Below are 23,932 nucleotides of genomic sequence, written 5' to 3' on the forward strand. Positions count from 1 at the left end.
ACATGATACTCCAGAGAGAACCACGCGTTAATTTAATGTATACTGTATGCGCCCAGTCTAATGGCTGTTGTGCCTAAGATGAACCACTGACGCTGGAATTGGGGAAAGGTGCTACCTTTGGGAATCCGGTATCTCGTTGTTGGACAGACCATGCTAAGGAACAAGAGTCAGGACTGGGTGAAGAACGGTGCCCTGCCTTTGCCATCTGTGTGGCTTTGCGCAAGGTCTTTAATGTCTCTGCGGTTCAGTTTCCTCATCGGTAAAAGTGGAATAAAAATAGCACCTACCTTATAAATGGGACGGTGAGGATTAAATAAGTTTGAAACATGCCCAAAACTTGGCCTATCCTAAGCACTTTTTCAGTGTCAGGTATTTAAAAAAAAATATTATTAGTGAATATTTAATGAATAAAATCATGTAAGAAATAGGCTGTTAGAGAGAAATAAACTTAAATAAACAGGAGAACTAAACTTTAATCTTAGGCATCCAGAAGGACTACATGCATAGAATTGGTGAAATTTGATCTTAAGCCTTGAAAAAAATTAATAGACATTATTTCATTCAATCATTCAGTAAATGTTTCCTGAACATTTATTATGTGCCAGCCATTGTTTGGGCTGTGAGAGTGGTTTTTGTCCAGTTTTCATTCTAGTAAGGGAGCAATGCCAATAACTAATAGGTGGGGTGGAATGGGAGTGAAGACATTGTATCAGGAGCTAAAGGACAGGGAGAGAATGCATTTGGGGATTTACTGAGACTCGCCCCCAAGTTGGGATGGTGCATGGGGCCTGGTAAATCCTTTATGTCTTTACCTACATAAGAAGTGGTGACCACTACAGATATTTAAGAGTAGCACTATAACATGGCTGAATCTGAGTTTTTGGAAGGGTACTCTGGGGGACTACAAACTAAAAACTAATATTTACCAAGTGCCCACTATGTGCCAGGCATGGATGTTTCTAAGGATTTTGTAACAGCGCTACATGATAGTGTCTCCATTTTATAGTTGAGGAGACTGAGACACAGGGAGATTAATTAGCTCAAGATAAAACAGCTGATTATGTTGGAAAACGCTCCAGAGCCCCCTTTTAACCACTAGTCTATAGCCCTTTCATTTGTACCCAACTCCTAGTTACAGTCTAATTAAGGAGTTGAGATTAGCCGACTCAACACAATCAGAAAACAGTTGTAGAGCCTGTAATAAGGCACCGAATTTTGTGGGCACACTTTACATAAATTCTTTCCTTAGCTGATCTTGCGAGGAAAAAAAATTAAATCGTATTTATTTCATTTTTACCATTTCAGAGCATACAGAACATAATAGTGCCAACGATCGAACAAAAAAAAATCACTCACAGTTTCACTTTTATTGGAGATAATATAATATTTTCTACTTTTAATTTAAAACCAAAGTGATTAGAATTTATTACCAGAATTTATTTTCCTTCTCTCCACCTCTTGCCTCTCAGTGCAGATACTCCACATTCCCAGGACTTATACAGGCTTTCACTGGAGAAGCAGGTTCCCACCCTGGCCATGCTGGCATGGGCTTCCAGTGTTCCAGCCAGCTAGGCCTTGGTGGTTCAAAAAGCAATTTGGTTTTGGAGACTTTGAAACAAAGAACAAGAAAAACAGTTCTCCGCAGAGACAATTGGTTTATTTTTCTAAAAATACAACTAACCCATCCACTCTTACCCTGTCAGATGCCTCCCATGGCAGGAAGAAATTTCTTGTTTCCTCCTTTACGTCATTGCCTCTTGATTAGGTTGACCAGGGTAATTAAGGAAAAAAAAATCTCCTCTGAGCAGTTGCTGAAGATATGTGGGGCAAGAGTGGATGGGCCTGCTGGTTGACCCACATCAGTGACCTCTCTCCAGGTTGCCAGACTGGCCTTTCTGGTCCTGCTTCTTCCTTGTTCCTTCCTTGGGGCTTTTGAACCAGAGGAAGGCCACTTTGCAAGTGGCCACTGTGAGCGAGGACACTCTTTGTCATAAGGGGATGTTGCTACGTGGAGTTGTGTTTATTTGCTCTTGGGAGTTGCTGTTATTGCCACGTTTGTTTTTATATGTGACTTTGGGGCCTGGGGAGGTGTTGGGGGGTCCCCTAGTCTTTCATGATCTCCTGATTAATGACTCACTTACCACATCTGCTGGGTAACAGGTTGGCTTTCTTCCCCCACCCACTGAGTACAGATTGCACAAAGGGATACGTATGAAGCAGGACACCTCTCCTTAACCCTTCTCCCACTTTGTGCTACTGTTTAAAGATGAGGGGTGTACTGGGTAGCCTTCTTTCTTTAAAATACGAGGATGGGTCTTGTTTTTTATTTTTATTTTTTTTTTTAAAAAAGCAATTCCCAGGTGAGCCCCTAATCTCCCTTAAACTGCTGAGCACAATGAAAAATGCTTCAGCTAGACAGGCAAGCTCTTGCTTTTCTTTCTGTAACTTACAAATTGTGTGGTTTTGCAAATTGGACAACTTCTGCACTCAGGGCAAATGGTGTGCATTTTCAAAGCAAAGTGTGGTTGGGCTTTTCTGTTGAGATTTGAAGATGACTCAGGAGTGCACTGAAGCTTGCTACACAGAAATTTCTGATAAGGGGAAAGCTTGTGGGAAATTCTGGAGGTGACCGTAACGCCTCCTGGCAATTATGGTAGGAACTTTTACTTTTATAAAGTACTTTTGTTTCTGAGGTACTTTCTCATGCTCAAACTTGTGAGTAATTTGGGTATTTCTGGAACAACCATCATGGTCTTAGGACTGTGTACTGAACAGTGCATGTTACGAATTTTTCACTGGTTTTGTATCCTGTGCCACTGTTGTCAGCGCTTTACATAGCTTAATTCTTTTAAACTTCACCATGACCTATAAGGTGTATATTTACAGATGTTAAAACAGGTACAGGGAGTCCAAGATATGTGGCCCAAGTAGCCTTTAAGATGGCTCCAATGAGCCCTCCCCTTGGTGTCTGCACCCTATGTAATTTCCTCCCTTTGAGTGAGAGCTGGACTTCTGAACTCGCTTTAAATGATTAGAATATGGCCCAAGTGATAGAATGTCACTTCTGAGATGAGGTTTCAAAGAGACTAAGACTTCCATCTAGGTATCTATCTGTCTCTAAGTCTGCTCTGTGGGCAAGCCAACCACCACACTGCAAAGAGCCCTATGAAAAGCCTCATAACACAAGAAACTGATGTCTCTGACCAACAGCCAGGGAAGATTCCAGGACTGGCTGACAATTGGATTGTACTTATAAGACCCTGAGCCAGAGGACCTAGCTAAACTGATGTACAGAAATGGTGAGACAATAAATGTGTGTTGTTTTAAACTACCAAGGTTGGGGGTAATTTGTTACATAGCGTTATATGACTGACATACTTGTTCAAAGTCCAAAAGCTTGTCTGTAAAAAGAAATGCAAGGTATAAACCCAACTTTATCTTAAATTATTTTAATTATAATGCTGCTTAAGTATCTAGAACCAAATCTAGGAATAAAAATTTTATGATTATTATTGTAGCCACTATAAAAACAAAAAATTAGAATACCAAAAAAAATCAAGCACTTGTGTTTTTGTTTGTTATTGTGATTTGAATTCATATTTTTATATGATAATTTCATATGACGGAAGATGTGCTGAAATAAAATCATCATTTAGTTTGTCCATCAGCAGGAAAACAGACTAGGTAAAGCCATCCTATAAAATCCTCTGCAGCTGGAACAAGGTCTTGAAGACAAACTGCTCTACAGAGAAAACAAGCTGCCACCGAGGAACCCCCAAAGAATCCCATTTGTGTAGAAAGAACCAAACCAAACAAAACTATTTCTTTGCATGCCCGAAAGGGCATAGAGAGCCCTAGAGGGAGACAGTGAACTGATCACAGTGATGGTTTCCAGGGAGGGGAGTGTGAAGGGATGTGGGGAAGCTCTTGCTTTGTATTTTCTATATTTCTGTCACTTCACCTTCTCTTTTGCCTTGATTTTTCTTTGTTTCCTTTTTTTTTTGCAACAAGAATTTATTCATGTGTGATTAAAAAAAAAAAAAAGGTTGTTCTTGTCTGTCTGTCCTTGCTTTCTGGTATAAGCCAAATTCAGTCCTGGGGCAAAGGTGAGGGTGGTGTTGTGAGCCAAGTCATTGTGGCCACTGGTCAGCCGACTAAATGCAAAGATTTATTTAGTTTGGAGGCCAAGGCTAAAATTAGACCCAGGCTTGACTTCTCAGGGAGTGAGCAGCTCAGAAGGTGAACGATACTGTGGTAGCTCCCTCTTACACCGTGCTAACTATGTATCAGACACCCTTTCAAGCACCTCACATTTAATTCTTACAAGAACGCTCTGATGCATGGACTGTTACCCCCATTTTATAGGTGAAGAAAGTAAGGATCTTGGAGGTTTAGTATCTTGCGCCAGGTCACACAGCTGGCACATGGCAGAACTGGTACTTGGATCCAGGTGATTTTACCTCCAGTATCTGTCCTGTTAATCACTTGGCTATGGTGCTGCCGATCTTTTTGAAACTCTGGAACAGTGAGATAAATGCCATAGTAGAGGCAGGAAAAGAGAGGAGGATGAAACTAGCGCTTCTTGGAGAAGTATGAGAAGGTAGTAAGAAAAGGGACATTATTTCAGTTGAGTGTTTTTTTCTTTATAGATCTTTATGTAATATAACCAGAAGCGTACAGGATTGGGTGGTTTTGTTAATTTGGGTCTTGGAGCAGGAGTAGGAGTAGGACAAGCAAAGAAGGGGTACAGAATGCAGTCCTGGGAGAGGGAGCCGTGCGTATGAAGGTATGGAGCTTTTCAAACTTCGATTTACCGTGGGGAGGCTTCCGCCCTTTCCCTTCACATGCCGCCCCAAATCAGACCCCTGCTCTCGGCCTCTTTCTGAGCTAGCTGTTGAGCTAGAGTTGCATGTCAGCACTCTCCCTGGACTGTTTATTCTTGGATCTCTCTCTTAGTGAGACAAAACAGGTTTAGTCCTTAGTGAGAAGTGAAGAAAGGCAGAGGGGAGAGACAGTCCCGAATACCTTCCCCGTTTTCGCTGCCTCCCCAGCCTCATTTAGGATTCCCCAGAGAGCCTCCTTCATGTAGGGCCCGACACAGAATGTGGATCATTGAGAACCAGCAAAATTGACATAACCTTGAGGCCTCAAATAATACATTCCTCTCCTTCAACATCAATTTCATCAGATTAAAAATCCAATAACAGGCTGTCATTGAGTCTGAGAAAAGAGATGGTAATAAAAGGGGGAATCTGACTCCATAATGGAAAGCAGGTGATTTTTAAAAATTGGTTTCTCCAGCTGTCTGTGCTGTGGAAATTTAGAAAAGGTAGAAAAGCCCGTGCATCTCTCTTCTCCCCAGGCCTCCTCGCTTCTCTGTGGACATGCTCCTTGCCCTTTTATATGGTCGAACCAGGTGAGTGGCCCTGTTATTGCCTCTATTCGCCCGGCTGGGCTATGGGGAGCCTTCCTCACTTCTCCCTGTTCTGCTTCTTCCGTCTTCCCCAGTGTGGCCCTCCGTGCTGTCCATCCCTGTTGCCCTGCCATTCCTGAGGCTCTGCCTGAGTCCGCTGGGGACTCTGCCTCTTGCCACCAGCCTCCCCCCACCTTTCAAGTGCAAACACAAATAACCTTGGTAAATGAACCGCTGGATACCATGTAATGAGAGATAACATGCAAATCGTTGACCTTATCATTGCATTCACCAGATGCAAAATTAAGTGCCCACTGCGTGCCCTGCCTTGGGGCAGGTCTGCCTGGGCCCTCTGAAGGCGGAAGATGGAACTTACTTCAGACTAATTTAGGGGGTCTCACGTGGGATAAAAAGGGTAGGCAGTGCCAGCAGGCCTTGACACTGGAATCAGGAACTGGGGAGCCTCCAGGATGAAGCAACTTGGGCTGTTTAATTATTCCTCATAAAGAGGATATTTACTTTTCTTTCTCTTTCCCTGGACTGGCTCTCACTGTTTTCCAGACCACAGGCTCAGAGGCAGCCAACCTGTACATTTTGAGTTTATGGTACTCTCTCTTCCAGCTCCTTTCCCTAAAGAATGAAGCAGTGCCTGATCTTGGCTCTTAAGTCCAGGTTGGAGATGAAAATCTGTTGGCGCAGCTTCGACCAGCTGGAAATGTCCTGTCCAGTCACTAAGGTCAGACTGACAGCCTCCCATAATGCAAACATGGCTGCTGGCTGCCCACTCTTGTTGCTGGCGGTTGGTGGGGGGGTGGGGGTGGTGGCGTGTACAAAGAATTCTAAGAAGTGGAGTTTGGGGCCGGTTGGATGTTCTAAAAGCATCTCCGATGTGTTATAAGGAAAGCTGTGACCACTAGCTTCCTCCAATTGGGGAATTTGGTGAGTTCAGGTTACTTAAAACCAATGTAAAATCTTTGCTTTTGTGGGAAGAAGTTGGAGTTTGTGATGAAAGTTTTGCTCTTCACTTTAAGGAGGCATAAGTCTTTGGGGTTTGGAGAGAATGGTTATTTCCAATGTGTAGAATAGAAGGATCATTGGTTCTTAGCAGGAATGTGTGAGAGCAGTAGAGACTCCTTCCTGGGGTAGATTCGAATTTGAATGGTGAGGGTTCAGATTGGATGAATGGGGGCTGAGGAATGTTCATGGAGGGATTTGAACACCAAATAGGTTTATACTTGTCCTGTTAAGGACCGTGAACTGGGGTGGTTCAATGGAAACTGAGTGTATTCTGGAACCAGACACCTCTTCGAGTCTGTCCCTTCTTACAGTTTTATGTGATTTAGACAGATTCCTCTGTATCTTCATGTAGAAACTAGGGAGACTGGTACTGGCTTCCAGTGAGCAGCTGTGGTTTTTGTCTGCCGGGCATCCATTCCCACTCCTGAGAAATGCTCCTCACTGTCCCTTTGGGTAGGATTGACCTCACCCCCCAGTTTGAGGATAGACACATGACCACCATGACTAACCATTTTTTTTTTTTTTTTTTTTTGCATTTTTACTTCCATCTGCCGTAAAGTGCTGTAATTCATATAGAGAACAATGGTATCTGGTAGGAATGACCTTACTTGTGGTGTTCTGTGTACTGCATAACTTGCCTCACAAAGCAGAGTTGCTCTGATCCTGGCCAACTAAAACAGTCTTCTCCCTGGCCACAGATCAGGGAGAGGGGAGTGACCCAGGTCTGGCCAATGGGAGGTAATTGTACCACATAAAAGCGTCAACACAACCCACAAAAGAGCTCTGACAGAGATAGAGGTATACATGCATCATGTGAACTCCTTGATCCTGAAGCTATAGAATTACAGCTATAGAGGAATTTATCAGCTATATAACCTAATACTTGCTGAGAGAGACTGTCCCCCATGGGTCCCTATTGCTACTATACTTCATTATGGAGATGTTAAAAGATACACAACAGTAGAGGAAAGAGTACAATAAACTCTCAGGGACCCATCACCCATCATGTCCACATTCTGTCATTTTTGTTTAACACGTTCCTACTTTTTTTTTTTAAAAAAACTTTTCTGGAATACTTTCATCTATCTATCTATTTCAAACTTATGACTCTGCAGTCGAGAGTTGGATGCTGTACCAACTGACCCAACCAGGTGCCCCTACTTTTCTGGACTATTTTAAAGCAAATTCTAGATATGATACAATTTTACACATGAAATACTTTAGTATGCATCTTTACAAGATAAGAACTTTTTCTTTAATATAACTACAATAATATTATCACATCCAACAGAATAATCATAATTTCGTAGTATATAAAAGACAATGTTTTGGGACACCTGGGTGGCTCATTCGGTTAAGTGTCTGCCATCGGCTCAGGTCATGATCCCAAGATCCTGAAACAGAGTCCCACATCAGGCTCCCTGCTCAGTGGGGAGTTTGCTTCTCCCTCTCCCTGCTGCTCCCCCTGCTTGTGTGCTCTCTCTATCTGGCAAATAAATAAATAAAATCTTAAAAAAAAAAAAAAAAAAAAAAGGAATCTCTTGTATTCACTTGCCCCAAATGACTACAAATGTATCTTTATACAGTTTTATTTTTCAGCTCAAAAATCAAACAGACTCCAAAGATTGCATTTGGTTAGTACATCTCTCAGGAATCCTTTAATCTATACAACTTTGTCCTGCCTTTTATTTTCCCTTAGCATTTCTTTGTTGAAGAAACTGAGTCCTCCATGTAGAATTTCACAAATTGCAATTTAGGCGAATTGTATTCTTTGATGGAGAGAGGCATTGCTCTATTTCCCCTATTTCCATGAAACTCAAAGTTAGATCTAGAGCTAAACTGCGCATATGGCAACTACTAGCTACATGTGGTGACTGGACATTTTAAATGTGATTTGAATTGATACGTGCCATAAGTGTAAAATACATACCAGATTTCAAAGACTTACTGTTAAAAATAGAATATTTTATTAATGTTTTTATATTCATTACATACTAAAATAGTATTTTGGATGTATTAGCTAAACAGAATGTATTTTTAAACTAATATGGGCGCCTGGGTGGCTCAGTGGGTTAGGCCTCTGCCTTCAGCTCAGGTCATGATCTCAGGGTCCTGGGATCGAGTCCCGCATCGGGCTCTCTGCTCAGCAGGGAGCCTGCTTCCCTTCCTCTCTCTCTGCCTGCCTCTCTGCCTACTTGTGATCTCTCTCTGTCAAATAAATAAATAAAATCTTTAAAAAAAATAAATAAACTAATTTCACCTCTTGGGCTGCCTGGGTGGCTCAGTTGGTTAGGCATCTGACTCCTGATTTCAGCTCAGGTCCTGATTCCAGGGTTGTGGGATTGAGCCTTGTGTCAGGCTCTATGCTGAGCATGGAGCCTGCTTAAGATTTTCTCTCTCCCTCTGCTTGTGTTTCCCCCAACCCCTGCTCTTGTGCTCTCTCTCTCTCTGTCTCTCTCAAAATAATAGTAATAGTGATAATAATTTCACTTCTTTATTGTTGCCTTTTCAAATGTAGCTATTAGAAAATTTAAAATCACATATGTAGCTTGTACTGTATTTCCACTGGATGGTGCTTGTTTAGAGCTTAATTAGATTTAGATTCAGTTTTCTTCTTTTTTGACAAGATAACGCTGTAGACTGAGATAATGTGGTATACCTCTTCTTGCATCACCTCTGACGACACATACTTTCCAGCTGCCCTAACTTTTAATGATGTTGAGATTGATCAGTGGGGAGAAAGAGAAAAGCAAGTTCTGTTGGCAGTAGGGACTGGTTGGCCCGCACAGCTAAAACTTTTTGTTCTTCTCTGGAACATCAGTCATTTCACAGATTGGTATTATGTGAGACCCTCAAGACACTCTGTGACCATAAGGGGCAAGAAAAAAACACGACAACTCCCTAATCAGGTTTGAGGAAAAAGAAGAACATTGTTGGGGCCCCTGGGTGGCTCAGTGGGTTAGGTGTCTGTTGATTTCAGCTCAGGTCATGATGTCAGGGTCATGGGAATGAGCCCTGCCTGGGGCTCTGGGCTCATCGGGGAGTCTGCTTGAGATTCTCTCTCCTTCTTCCCTCCCCCTGCTCATAGTCTTTTCTCTCTAAAATAAACAAATCTTAAAAAAAAAAAAAAAGAAGAAGAAGAAGAACATTGTAAAACCACAAAACTCCCCCTTTATGGGATAATATGAGTGCTGTTGCTTTTTTTTTTTTTTTAAATTACGTTATGTTAGTGACCATACGGTACGTCATTAGTGTTTGACGTAGTGTTCCAAGACTCATTGTTAGCTGTTGCTTCGTTACCAGTTACAGCTTTAGATGCATTTTGTTCCTTCTGCCTTTTAGAGAAGAATTATTAAAATATCCAATAATAGAATCACCCTGCTTTCTGACAGCCTCCAATTAAGGGCAAAGTTCTGTTTCCTTGAACTATGCCTCAAGTCACTACCAAGCCCCAATTTTTAAAAAAATATTTATGTATTTATTTTGAGAGAGTGTGTGTGCGCGAAAGCATGGAAGTGCAGGGGTGAGGGGAAGCGCAGAGAGAAAGACTCTCAAGTGCACCAGCGCTGAGTGTGGAGCCTCACATGGGGCTTGATCTCACAGCCCTGAGATCACAACCTAAGCCTGAATCAAGAGTTGGATGCTCAACCAACTGAGCCACCCAGGGGCCCCCCAAGCCTGAGTGTCATAAGTCCTTTCCAACACCCTCTCATGGAGACCTCCCTGGCTCTCTTCAGTGTGTGTTCTCCCTCGCTTCAATGAGACAATGGGTACAACTTTGACTGCAGTTGTGTTTCTGGAAGACTTTGACTAGAGAGCACTGACTGTGGTTTTAGGGAGTGTCAACCTCATCCTTCCCCTATCAGATCTGCTGGGTAGATTTTTAAGCAGGGTACAGCTTAATGCAATTACATGTTTTGGGCATTCCACAGTTATGTACTCTTTGTAACCCTTGTGAAACTGGACTTATCAACCCAAACAACTATTGAAGTCTTTTTACAAACAGACCTATGCCTGTTTGGTCATTGTATTCATTTGCTAGGGGCTATTATAAAAAAAAAAGTACCACACACAGGGTGGCTTAAACAACAGCGTCACAGTTGTCTCACAATCCTAGAGTCTTAAAGTCCAAGATCAAGGTATGGGCAGGCTTGCTTCCTTCTGAGGGCTGTGAGGCAGAATCCGTTCCATGCCTTTCTCTTAGCTTCTGTTGGTTTGCTGGCAATCTTTGTATTCCTTGGTTTATAAACACATCACCCTAATCTCTGCCTTCGTTTCATATGGGTTCTTTCTGCACCTGTATCTGTCTCCAAACTTCCCCTTTTTTTAACGACACCAGTCATATTGGATTAGAGCCCATCCTAATGGTTTCATTTTAATTTGATGACCTCTCTAAAGAGCCTGTCTCCAAATGAGGTCACACAGTGGGTACTGGGAGTTGGGACTTCACCATGTGAATTTTTCAAGGATACAATTCAATGCCTAGTGGTCATTTGCAATTGTTAGACTCTTTCTGGTGTCAGTAGCTGCCAATCATAGGGGTAAATAGCAGTGGATACTTCCTGACAATCTCACTATTAACTAGTTTATACATAAAGTGAGTGTTCAGCCATATTCTACACACATAAGGGCATTTATTTAATAAGCATGCATCAGTCAGTAGGCCCAGGAACAGTCTGCACAATCCGTCCTGTAGTCTTAGGGAGTCCCAGTTCTCTTTGCTTTAGGGGCTCTAAGCTAACATGTTGTTTGAAGGATTCATCTGAGATAGAAGCCCTAGCTACAGGCAGGATTTGGTTGTCCCTGTGGTGGTATCAGCCAACCAGAATCTGAAATCAGAGCTGGACAAGGGACCATTTCTGTTTCTAGCTCTGGATGTGTAAAGGTGAAGGGTTCACCTTGATGGTGACAAGGTGAGGAGTGTCTCTAAAACATTCCGTCTTGAACCTCAGCAGTTTTACCAGCGGCAGTCCATTTATAGTATCCATTATGCTAATAAATGAGTCACTAATTTCACCAATGAAAACCTATTAATAACATTTATTATAATTAGCGAAGCCTCTGGTGTTGATTGAAGGTAGCTGTAGCCTTGTGATACTCCTCTTTGGTGTGTGGCATTTTGATTAAGTGCTAGCTGTGAATTCTTGATTAGGGCAACCGACTGTCCCTAGAGTGTACACGGAGACTAACAAACACACACGGTTATATCACACTGTCTGAGTTCAAGTATTTAAAAGTAAATTACAGACATCATAACCAGGCTACACTATTTTCAGACTTGTGCTTGGGAGAGTGCGTAATAAATGGATGCACACTGGAGTGTAAAGAACATGGAACTGGGTCAAGTGTGCCCTTGTTCAGCTATCTTTGTGACCTTGAGCAAAACGTTTAGGTGTCCTAAAAGAAACTGAAGTTTCTTTTATTTCTATAAAATGAAAGGCCTGGATTAAATGATCCTTTAAGTTCCCTTTAGCACTTAAATTCTACAATTCAATTCCAAGAGCTAATAATTCAACAAGTATGAAATCGTTTAATACGGAGTGAATACATAGTTGCTCAGAGGAAATGATACGAAGGTGGGATTGGATGAGTTCAGGAAGACTTCTGGGGGAGGCAAAGCAAAGCCAGTTACCAATGAGTTATTTCATCTGACAATGTGTGTGTGTGTGTGTGTAATTTATTTTATTTAAAGATTTTTTTTTATTTATCCATTTGAGAGAGACTGAGTGAGCAAGAGCATAAGCAAGGGGGAGGAGCAGAGGGAGTTGCAGACTTCCTGCTGAGCAGAGAGTCCCAGGACCCTGGGGTCATGACCTGAGCTGAAGGCAGACACTTAACTGACTGAGACACCCAGGCGCCCCAATGTGTGTATATTTTAACCTATAAGCCCATTGACCTACACAGATCAGAAAGAGTCTTAGTACTCCAAGATTCTACTTAGGATATTAGATATTATATGAGGGGACCTTGTTAGCTTTTAGAATTTGTGGTTGGAGGTGAGGCAGAGTGTTGGTTTTGCTTGCTTGATGTTGATAAGCCCTTCAGTGGCGGATTGTGTGCCAGCTACAAACTCAAAAGAATCCTGTGTCCCACCAGTTTAATTCTGTGCGTCCTCCAGGAAGACTTGGAGTAAAATGGCTATTTCCACAACGAAAGTCTGAACAAAGTTGCACATTCCTCCTGCAGGCCACATGTACAGTGTACAATGCAAGCGTAGACTTGCAGTTGCTTACTTCCATGGAAGACATTTCAGGATACCATGAGTCTCAGATGGCCCAAGTGGGCTTCTTTCGACATGTTTGAATTGCATGCACAAGTAGAGGAAGGCTGCTCGGAGACTAAGTCATCAGAAACTGGGAAGCCTGTTCAGTTCCATCAGTGAAGGGCCAGCTTTTGGGGAGGAACCAACACTCAGGGAGATGCTCTGGTCTTCATTTGGTTTGTTTCTTGCTGCAGCTGTTGTATCTTTGCACAGAACCTGCCATGTTTTGATTGGAAGTGGAAAACAACTGGTGGATGGGATCCATAGGTGATCATGCTATGTTGCACTTGGATTTGTTTTCAGCCAAGGGGGAGATTTTGAGCCTCTGGTCTTTCATGACCTCTCCTCAAATAAGACTGAAACAAAGGCAACAAAAAAAAAAAAAAAAAAAAAAAAGAAAGAGAAAAAAAAGATGTACATTCCTTTCTGGTCAGGAAGCAAAGGGAAGAACATCCCAATTTTATATACCTTGATGAAAGCAGCATTCAAATTTTAAACACTGCCAGAGGCACTTGATTTAAATGAACCCCACAGGCAAAGTAGCTGGACTCTGAGCGTGTGTAGTTCGCCGTACTTTGCGGACATCCTGCTCAGGGATGGCGGAGGAGAATCTAATAGCCGCCCTTGGTCTGGGTGGAAACACATGCTGGACAGAAGGGGGATGGGACAAACTGCAATGTCGACAGGAACCAGGCAAGTCATCAGCAAATGAAGCCAGTTGATAGGAGTTCATAGGATAAGTTGGGCAGCCCTGGTGCCATTAATGAGGGAAAGCCACCAACCAGCCCCTGGGGACCGTGCCAGTGGCAGCTGTGCGTCCAAGGTGGCCAGCTTTGGCAGTGTGTCCAGAGTGGCCAGAAAGTGCGATATTTGGTCTTCACCTAAAGTTGGAAATCCAGATTTTTATGTGACAATTATTGATTGTGGAATGTTTATAATGAATACAACCTTTTACAGCTTCATAGTCTGAACAAAACATCTCTCTGTGCAAGGTGGACATTTAGGTCATTGATTTTTTGTTGGGGGGAGACAAAAAAAAAAAAAAGGGCTGTAGACATACCTGGGAACAAAGTTCAGCAAAACTGCCTACTGGCTATGTAACACTGGGTCGGTGTCTGCAGCTTATTTTTCTTATGTGTGCAAATGAGGGTATCTATCCATGTTTGGTAGGATTAGTGTGTGTTGAATGAGAAAAGGTATCTGACAACGCATGCATACCTTGTCACCTGACATTTAGTTCAATAAATGCAATATGTGTGTTTGTTCTTTTCCGATATACCTTTTGGACCAACAGTTTATAAATTGGATTCCCACAGGTGAAATCCAGCCACAAGTCCTTTTTTAAAAGAAACTGAGATATAATTGGCACATAACATTATATTAGTTTCAGATGTATAACATAGTGATTCGATATGCATATATATTGTGAAAGGATGAACAGATTAAGTCTAGTTCATCCATACCCATACATAAATTTTTTTTTCTTCTGATGATTGCTTTTAGGACAAATCCTTTAAAAAACTTTTGGGTGGGGCATTTTATTTTCCCCCTGAGGTCCCCCCCCCACCAAAGATTTACTCACTTATTTGGGAGAGAGAGAGAGAATGAGAGCATGAGTGGAGATAAGGGGCAGAGGAGAACGAGAAGCAAATGCCCTGTCAAGCAGGGATCCCGACTCGGGGCCTGATCCCAGGACCCTGAGATCATGACCAAAGCCAAAAGCAGATGCTTAACCTCTGAGACACTGGGGCGTCCCTCCCCTGGGTTCTGGCATGCCCTTTACCTATCTGCTTACTGTTCATACTGACCGTGAACAGGACTGCTTGTCCAGAGGTACTTCAGTCTTTTCTTCTTTGCTCACTATGATCTGGCTAGGCTATCAACTCATTGTAACTATAGCTGCCCACTTGACGTGTGAAAGAAACTTAATAACAATAGACCATTTAGGACACTACAGGCCATCTACTATGATAGCTACTGTAACAGGCATTGCCACTGGACCTTTTTAAGCCCGATGTCAGCATTTTGAAGACTTATCCCTCTGTCTCCCTGCCTCCATGTAGATAGGCTAACACTTTTGACCTTCTAAATCATTTGTTACCCATCAAAGCCTCCAAGGGTCTCTGTCAAAAGAGCAGAAAGTTCTGTGGTAACTTTCATTTCTGCACTACCAAATAACTACATGGAGGGCATGTATGCTTCACTGGTAGATGTGAGACTAGACAGTTTATAGTCAGTTTCACAAAGTGGGTTCAGTACATGTGCATTTGAACTTCAAAGCAACTTTAGGTCTCTCCCCCTTTGTGATGTCAAAAGTGATAGGTAGTGGGGAAATGAGACTTGCCTATGGTTGCAAAGTTCACAAATTCCCTTCCAGATTGGCCTCCGGTTTTCTGGAGAGGAACGTCAGCCTCCTCCTTTGATAGGAGACATGAAATCTTCAGTTGGCCATTGTCCCCATCAGTCTGCTACTTTCAGTTTTGCCTGATTCCTTAGTCATCCAAATTTGTGACCCTAGCATATAGGATACTCACCTGACCCTGAAGGCTGTGTAGTGATTTGCAATCCCTGCTGTATCAGTCAGACTCTGTTCAGTGAAACGAAGCTTCATGATGCTGACTGTGGAGAATCAAGAGAGACAGAATCACCTGTGTAGAGGCTCGCTGGTGCAATCAGGATCACAGTAAATTCAACAGCAGGGTCACATCTCAGACTTCTCTGGCTTCTGCTTTCTGTGATATTTAAATAACCTAGTAGATTTATATGGCTTCCGTTGGCCGTGCACCAAGCATAACTGCTCATTTCCCCCCTAGCATATTCTGTGCTTTCTGTGCTAAAAGCATGATATAAAAATCCAACAAACAATGTTTCCTTATCAAATAACAATTAAAAGCTTATGTCGTAGGGGTTCTGGAAATATCATCGCTTCCCCAGGAAATAACTGTGGAGAGATTTCCCACTGTGGCTTGACAGTAGGTGGCATGGAAATGAGTGCAGCAGCCAGGAAAATATGCACAAGTCCCAGATTCTGGGCCTCAGTGAAATATAATGGGCAGCCGGTGGATCTTAACATTTTCCAGCCTGGAAAATTATGATTTGGGGAGTTGTAAGCAGTTTATGCTTCCTAGGGTTGAGTTTGCCAATTTGTCTTCAGGGCTCTATCAATCAGAGTCATTTGGTGCAAGCAACAGAAGCAGACCTCGGCTGGTTTTAGCAAAAGGGGTTTTATTGGGAGGATATGGCGTACCTCAGAGAACAAGAATAAAAATGGATGAACTGTGGTTTTTGATAGAACTATGGTTCAGATGGCGAGAGCTACCAGACAGTCTCTTTGGGTCTGCTTTTAGGATGAATGATTTTTCATTTTCAACCTCAGAGTCCTTTAGCTCAAGGTTCAGGTTCTAGGGAAGAATATTTGATTTGCTAACATGTCTCTTACTTTTGCCTGGGAGCAAGTGCATCTTGATTGGCAGTCCCACCATGACTGCCTGCCACGGGGCTGTATAGTCAAAATCAAACTCTCATGCTGATTCCAGAGATGGGGGAAAAAATGCCAAGAACACATCCACCCTGAGCCAGACCTTCCCTTTGGTCCAGGAGCAACTGTCTTCCCAGACGTATTGGTTAAGCACCTTTAAGACAAATATCTATTGCTTAGAGGACAAGACTCAACTGGACATGTGTCAGGTGCGCAGGGAAGGGCATCCCAGTGTCTAAGATCAGGTCAGATGTCCCCTCTTGGCCCAGAGTCACTGCTGGAAATAGCTTATTACCCAGAGAGGTAAAAGGAGTGCTTAAAAAGCTATATGCAAGGTAACCAGTAATAAACTAAGAGGCTGTTCAGTACTGGCAGAAACCCTGTTTCAATCTCATGGAGGGGACGAAACACAGATTCTGATTTCTGGGACTGAGAAGGAGCTAGGTATGTTGAGTTCAGCTTCCCCTTTCTCCCTGGAGGGAAGCTATTGGCCCTCAGGAAGCCAAATGAATAGCAACGCATTCTCATACAGAGGTTCTTAAAGTATGGTCTCCAGAGCTCTGGGGGGGTCCCAAGATCATTTCTGGGGGTCAGCAAGGTCAAAAGTGTTTTATAACTATGCTAAGATGTTGTTTGACTTTTCTACTATGTTGACATTTGCACTGATGGGGTGAAAATGCTTGTGTCTTCCCATGAATCAGGGCAGGGTCACTATTCTCTCCTGACTCATACTCAGAAAAAAAGCCCAAGTCCAGAGTTTAAGGATATCTTTTTTTTTTTTTTAATTTATTTATTTATTTGACAGAGAGAAACCACAAGCAGATGGAGAGGCAGGCAGAGAGAGAGGGAAGCAGGCTCCCTGCTGAGCAGAGAGCCCGATGCAGGACTCGATCCCAGGACCCTGAGATCATGACCTGAGCCAAAGGCAGCGGCTTAACCCACTGAGCCACCCAGAGTTTAAGGATATCTTTAATGGGGGTGCCTGGGTGGTTCAGTGGGTTAAGCCTCTGCTTTCAGCTCAGGTCATGATCTCAGGTTCCTGGGATTAAGCCCCACATTGGCGGCGGGGGTGGGGGTGTGGGGGTGTGTGTCTCAGCTCATCGGGGAGCCTACTTCCCCTCCCCCTCTCTCTGCCTGCCTCTCTGCCTACTTGTGATCTCTCTATCAAATAAATAGATAAAATCTTAAAAAAAAAAAAAAAGAATGTCTTTAATGAACAGTTAATTTCATCACACCAGATGTTGCCTGCACTGCTATGACATCCTGGAACATAGGTCTTGTCCACAGGAAAAGGACTTGGGCTGTTGTTTACACTGTGAGCTGAAGTAGATTTGCCCTCCAAGCGCCATTTTACCTACCAGCCACTGCTGACAAACAGTGGTGGTTATTCAGACTGGGGCATTTGGCAGACATTTTCTCTAAGGAAGTGCCTGTCATTTCAAGGTAACTGATAGTATTTGTTGCTAGTAATACAATTTGTGCTTCTAAGCAAAAAATTAGAAGTTTTACAAACTTGTATGCACCACCATAGGCTTGAGAGCTTTCTAATACTTAAAGAACTTTCTGATGATGTTGGTGCAGAGTTAGTGAATGTGGTTTGGGAGGACTGTGTACTGGAGTGAGGCAACATTTGGAAGGTTTGCTTAACCCAGTTAACCAAAACTTCCTAAATATTCAATGCATGATGTGACCAACATCCATTCAAACTGCAGAGAATTGTAATATAAAAGAGTCTGAAAAGGTCACTGATGCAGTTTTATATTACATTACGATTTTACGTTGCAATTAAAGAAACTACTACTTGTTGAGTTTTGGTGTAATATTAAAACAGAATATCCACAATTATCTGAAAATATTAAAATACTCCTCTCTTACCCCACTATATATCTCTGTGAGACTGAGTTCTCTTGATATACTTCAACATACTTCAACCAAAAAAAACCAAAACCAAAAACAACAACAAAAAAAACACATTGTGGGGTGCCTGGGTGGCTCAGTCAGTTGAGTGACCGACTCTTGGTTTCGACTCAAGTCATGATCTCGGGGTTGTGAGTTCGAGCCCTGTGTTGGGCTCCGTGCCCAAAACAGTCTGCTGGAGATTCTCTCTCTCTCCCTCTGCTCTTCCCCCTGCACTCTTTTGCTCCCTGTCTCTGGAAGTAAATAAATAAATCTTAAGAAAATCCTATTGCAAAACAGGCTAAATGCAGAAGCAGCTATGAGAATCTGACTATCTTCTATTAAGCTGGATGTTAAGGTTGTAAAAATATATAACAATTATACTCTAACTTTTTTTAATTTTAGAAAATATAATTATTTATTTTTAAAAGATTTTATTTATTTATTTGTCAGGGGGGTAGGCACAAGCAGGGGGAGCTGCAGGCAGAGGGAGAAGCAGGATCCCTACTGAGCATGAAGCCTGACACACGACTCATCCCAGGACCCGGGGATCATGACCTGAGCTGAAGGCAGACACTCAACTGATGAAGGCACCCAGGCATCCCAAAATATAATTATTTCTGACAAAACAAGTTATCTATGTTAATATTTGATGGATATATTTTTTATTTTTAAATTAATTAATACATAGATATTAAAAATTTATTAGTTTTAACTCCTACAGTGTTACTGTGGTAAATAGCTATTAGTATAAACCAGATAATTAAAGACTTTTTGGAATCCTCAATAATTTTAAAGAATTTAAAGGGGTCCTGAGACCAAAAACTATGAGAGCTGCTATTCTAGTGGAATTCCTTTCACATGGAAGGAAATACCACAAGTAGGGAAAAAAGGTTTTTCTCTTTAGCAAAAAGAAACTATTTCAGAAGTTGTTTTGGAAGATGCTGTTGACTGGCTTCCTTCAACCACTGGGAATTATTCTTATTTTAGAATAGAGGCCGAAAAACCAAATACTTTTCAAACATCTACTATATCCAGAAACAGCCATGTGACCTAGTTTTGGAGCATGAAATTGTAGAAGATGCTGTTGGTGGCCTGTCCTGCTCTCCCTACCGGGACAATGTGCCTCTCCCCCAGCTGCTGTGAATGGTCTTCAACAAAAGGTAGCCTCCTTGCTGCAAAATGCAATGACTAGAAGGGTATGCTCCGTACCCTAGGCTGAGGTGAAATTTCAGCAGAATCCACGTCTTTGCCTGGCTCCTTCCCTCAGCTTTACACTACTTTCTTTACTCCCTTCTAAGTTTTACTGAAAATACTCCCTCAATCAGTCACTCACATAAGAACCTTCATTTCAAACTCTGGAGAACCCTGTCTAAGACAGACCTAGGCAGAAGTCAGTGGGAGTGACTTTCTGGAAAAGCATTTGCTTTCTTGATGAACAAAAGGGAAAGGGGAACATATCCAGTGGCTGCCTTGTCTCTCCCATTTCTTCTTTCCCAGAGCATTGTTGTGATGTCTGATCTAGGGCTCCTACCCTGTGGCTAAGAGGCAATAGACAAAAGGGAAAGGCCAGAGTGCCCTAGAGCCAGTGCCAGCAGCTCCTACTTCCAGAATTTTATATGTGAGAAAAATTAATTCTATTTGCTTAACTCAATGGTTCTCTTAATTGCAATTGAACACATTACTGTCTGATATAGTTGCTGTGAGAATATAATGAGAAAATAAAGGACATAGCATATAGCAAACACTCAAAAACTTGTCACGTCCCCTCATCTCTTTCTAAATTAATTTTCTTGGTTGGAGTTTATGAAAAGCCAGATGAAATAATACAATACCTTTGTATATTATAGGTCAACATTACCCCCTCCTGAGCTACTTATATTTTTGAACCAATGCCTTGATTAAGAGAAGAATAACTAGGGGTCCCTGAGTGGCTCAGTCAGTTAAACTTCTGACTCTTGGTTTAAGCTCAGGTCATGATTTCAGGGTTGTGGGATCGAACCCCGTGTGGGGCTTTGCACTTAGCATGGAGTCTGCTTAAGATTCTCTTTCTCCTTCTGCTTCTGCCCCTCCCCCCTGCTCTCTCTCTCTATCAAAATAAATAAAATCTTTTTAGAAAGAGAGAGGATGAGAGGGAGAAAGATAGCTAAATGATAGGGAGGAACAGTGAATTTTGTCTCTCCTTACATTTCAGCAGAGAATGATGGCCTTATGTGCTGGGAGGGTTGACCCAGCTCATTGCTTTAATATCTCCTAAAAGAAAAATGCTTTGCATCTTACAAAAACATGTTATTATTAGGCTGGTGTTGGCTAACCCTTCAAGTCTTTAATAATAGCACCAAAAATACTTGTACCAAAGCAGAAGAGGGGCTTGGGTGTCAGGAACAGCAGGGTCTTTGTGTGGACTGTGGTCTTATGTATGTATCATGACATCTCGCTGATTTTTTTTTTGGGGGGGGGAGCACCCTTGCTTTGTGCCTATGCATCTTATTATTTATGGAAACAAAGCTTGTCCTTGGAGTAATGAGTCTGCTGGTGACAGGGATATATTGTTTGAAATGCACTGAATGCCTCAGGTTTATGTGCTGTTAAATAATGCAATTCAACCCAGTTTAGCAAATGTTTATTGAACGCCCACTGTGCGCCAGACACGGTGAGGCCTGAGGGGCAAAGTCGGTCCTGGCCCGCCTCTGTGGACCCAAGATCGGTGGGGGCGGCTGCAGACGTATATGCATGTCACTTGCACATAGGGTTGGTGCTGAGATAAAGATTCTGAGAGATTTTTGAGGGAGGGAGGAAGAGATTCATTCCTCTTTGGGTGTTGAAGAGAGGCATCTAGATGTCTGTCAGAAGAGAAGATGCTCTCTGTTTGTGTCTGCTATCTTCTGTCACCTAATTATATCTTATGCTTGTTAAAACAGAAAGTCCTTTCTTGTAGCCTGACTTAACTGAACCCTTACACCGTCCCCACGGGGTGGGTTTGTCATGTAAATTTACACATGAAGTGTAAACTGAGGCTCAGCAGAGTTTAAAGCGCTCACGTGACTTGACACGATGAAGGAGCAGGTATTCTAACACCAGATTTACTTCTTTCTCGGTTTGGTTTGTTTGTTTTTGTTTTTTTTACAGTATTTTTTTACAGTCCATAGCAGTGGTTCACAAGCTAGGTTGGATGTTAGAATGTGCCGGAAGGTTTTAAAAATCCCTGTGCCCAGGCTGTACTCCAATTAAATACTCTGTACTCTGTACTCTCCGGGGCGGGACCCAGGCATCCGTGTTCTGGTTCGTAAAAATTATTATTTTTTAATTTGTTTTAAATTGAGGTAAACCACACATAACATAAAATTTACTGTCTTGGCCATTGTTAAATATAAAATGCAGTGTCGTAAGGCACGTTGAAGTTGCCGGGCCACCATCACTGCCATCCACCCACAGAACATTTCCATCTTGCAAAAGGGAACTGTATACCCACTGAAGAGTAACTCCCCATTACCTCCTTCCTCCAGCCCTTGGCAGTCTCCATTCTGCTTTCTGCCTCGACGAATCTGACTTCAGGTACCTTATATAGTTAGAATCATGCAGCGATTGTCCCTTTGTGACTAGGTTTTTCCACTTCCATCATGCCCTGAACGTTTGCCATGTGTCAGACTTTCCTTCCTTTTTAAGGCCAAATAATACTCCCTTGTAGTTTTATGCCGTACTTTGTTTATACATTCGTTGTTGATGACCACTTGGGTTGCTTCCCCCTTTTGGCTATTGCAACTAATGCTGCTGTGAACCTGGGATACCCAGTTCCTTTGAGTATATATCCAGAGATGGAAACATGCTGGATTTTATGATAATTTTATTTTTAATTTTTTGAGAAACTACTGTATGGTTTTCTGTAGTGGTTTTACCATTTTACATTCCTAAAAATAGAGTCTCTGTATTTTCTTAAAGCTCCCTGGTGATTTCAGCAGCCAACCAAGATTGGGAACCCCTGTAAGAGACTGACCTCCTCAAGTACAAAACTCAAAGTTATTCACTTTTTGTAGCCATAGCCTGCTGCACCAAGCCTTACAAACTGTGTCACTGCATTTGTGTTGAGTGGAATTCCTCCATGTTGTGTTCATTTTATCTCCCACATAGTTTTTGTGACTCTGTAGCTAAAGCAGCTTTCTCTGTGATGCACATATAGTGACAGACGTCTTAAGTTTTCCTCTGTTTTGAACATATTTCTGCCATAGTCGGATTTATTCTTTGGTGGTAGAGGCACCAAGCATAAGGTAGAAAATGTTGCTTCTATACCAAATGGAACAGGAAAAATAAAATAAGAGAAAGAAAGAAATATATGATAATAATTTCTATAAATAATATAATTTATATAAATAATAATTTATATAAATATACAAATTTATATAAATAAATAAGAGAAATAAAAATAAAATAGCAGAAATAAAAGTGGCTACCATGTTTTCTTCAGGTCTGAAGCACATGGACCCACTATTTTCCATGACTGACTGAAGATCTTCGAGATGTGACTTCTCAATCAATCTTCTTTTTTAAGATTTTATTTATTTATTTGACAGAGAGATCACAAGTAGGCAGAGAGGCAGGCAGAGGGAGAGAAGCAGGCTCCCTGCTGAGCAGAGTGCCTGATGCAAGGCTTGATCACAGAACCCTGAGACCATGACCTGAGTTGAAGGCAGAGGCTTAAGCCACTGAGCCACCCAGGTGTCCCGTGACTTCTCAGTTAATCTTGTTCACCAGCCTCTTCCCTATTCCTGCTTCCTGCAAATTGAGAAGGAGCTTTTACTGTTTAGATTGTGTTTTCCTTGGTGGAAATAGCTAAGGCCAAGAGAAGAGAAATATTGGGGTTTTGATCATAATCATCTCAATCTAACAGACCCATCAGCCCCTACACACATTAAGAATGAGAGTCTCTGAGTTTGTATAGGGACAGACACAGGAAGAAAAACACAGAAATGGGAGGGGAGGCCAAAAGTCATTGCATTCGTTGTCTCTGTTTTCTCTTTGGCTTCTTGTCAAGAACAATTTATGTAATCATCTTGATTTAGAAGACTTTTAGTGTCAGTGAGCGGTCTTTTTTATTACTTCTGTCTTCTGCTGGCCTTTCCTGGGCCTCTTATATTTCCATCAAGCTATTGGCATTCTGTCTGAATCAATAGCAGGCAAAGGTCTCTTTCTTGGATATGCAGCACGTTATATTCTCTCTGGAATCAGAAATGAAGAATTATAGTTGTTTAGAATCAGGAGAGACTTTGAGAGATGTCTGACCCGAACTCATTTTTATTTTGACCTATAGGTACTCTGACGTAGCTGATTAGTAGCAGAGTTGAGACAAGGACCCAGGTGTTCTCTTACTGAGCACATTACTTTTGCCATATTCTTTGTTTGCATTCATTCATTTCTTCCTTCAGTATTTATTTATCTTCTATTACATTTTAGACACAGTGCTGGGCATTGGGGGAACAGTAGTGTAGACCTGTTTCCCATTCTATAAGCTCTGGTGGAGGAGACACCCAATTGGTCATACAGGGCAGTATAAAGAAAGGCATCAACCCCCTTGGAGAGGAAGATCAGGGAGGAATTCCTGGATGAAGTGATGTTTAAACTAAAAGCTAATGAGCTAGTAGGAGTTTGCTAGGGGAGACTAGAGGGTGTCCCAGGAAGAGCAAAGAATACAAAGAATATGTGCAAAGGCCCCAGACAGAGGAGAGCGGTACATTTGAAGAACTGAGAAAAATTCAGAGAAACAGGGCTTAGATCAGGTTGGCTCTTGTTGGCCATACTGAAGAATGTGGACTTCATTCTGAGGACAGTGGGACCTGCTGGAAAGTTTAAGCAGGATTTTAGCATGACCAGA

Source organism: Neovison vison, chromosome 6, assembly GCF_020171115.1.
Source record: "Neovison vison isolate M4711 chromosome 6, ASM_NN_V1, whole genome shotgun sequence".
In the NCBI taxonomy this organism is placed as follows: domain Eukaryota; kingdom Metazoa; phylum Chordata; class Mammalia; order Carnivora; family Mustelidae; genus Neogale; species Neogale vison.